Source organism: Echinops telfairi, unplaced genomic scaffold (assembly GCF_000313985.2).
Source record: "Echinops telfairi isolate 266 unplaced genomic scaffold, ASM31398v2 ScPeMD7_7407;HRSCAF=8445, whole genome shotgun sequence".
Taxonomy (NCBI): domain Eukaryota; kingdom Metazoa; phylum Chordata; class Mammalia; order Afrosoricida; family Tenrecidae; genus Echinops; species Echinops telfairi.
Genome location: NW_022111307.1, coordinates 4,527,979 through 4,529,149, shown reverse-complemented (window position 1 = coordinate 4,529,149; position 1,171 = coordinate 4,527,979).

Here is a 1,171-nt window from a genome sequence, read left to right as displayed (position 1 = left end):
CACACGATGGTACCGGAGTGGGGTACTAGAGAAACAAATCATAAAAATGGAGAGTAGATGTTTGTTTGACTTCCGTCTCATAGTAGTGTTTCTTCTTTGGCTAGCCAGAAGTCAGAAATATCATGCAGTTTACTTGGTTATTTTCTTGAAAGAATATAGGAATTTAAACTTTTGAATATTTTGTTTGGTTGTTGTTTTGGGTTATTCCTGTGTGTAATGGCAAACATGAATGTGATTAATGTATACTTTGAGCTCAGGAGTAGAAATCACCATTTGAGTGTCTCAGAAACCATGCTGCTTAAGGAAAATGGCTGACTGACAGAAAGCATGGATCTGTTTTGATGCCTTCAGAGACCTAATCCCATATTTTTTGTATAAATAGACTAGATAAGGATATAGATAAGCTAAATAAGGATTGAACTTGACTGTTTTAAGAATTGTTTAGTATCTGATTCTATGTTGTTTATACTGTTTTGTTATGCTTATTGTTGTAGATATAAGGATTGTAGAAATGATTTTGGGAAGGATGAAAATACAGAGTTTGTAAGCCCACTTGCCTCAAGTCATTAATTTAATCTTTAGAGGGGTTTAGGCCACACCTAGAAAGAAGTCTCTGAGAAGATAAGCCCCACCTAGTACTTTGGAGTACTCAGGACATTTGCATTCCAAAAGTCCTGCCTAGGGGAAAGATTGACAGATTGAAGGGAGAAAATGAACTCTTTGAAGTTTGAACTCTAGTGGTTTTTGTCAGAAGCTGGAAAAATTCTGGAACCATGAAGAAAACTCCTCTCTGGGACTGATGGTAAAGGAAGCCTGTGGGCAGGCTGAAATGCTTGCTAGGTCACCACCTGGATCCACTTGTTCAGTGGAAGTGGGAGAAATGCAGCAATAAAGAGATGGGTGGAGTCTGGCCGCTGACACCCATGAACTTGGTTCACAGGAACTAGAGGAGAAGACAAGAGCGGTTGACTGGTCTGAAGTTAATGACCTAGCACAAGGGTTGTTGCGAATTTGTGATGGTCTAAAGGGAAGGTGCCCAAAGGACACCCTTGTGAGGCTAAGAGTGGCAGCCCACATTGAGTTGACTAGCACCCGACCAGATGAAGAGATTTTTGAGCCTGTAAACTGGTGCATATTGCTGTTGACTTTATGGATGGCCTGTCCTGATTTG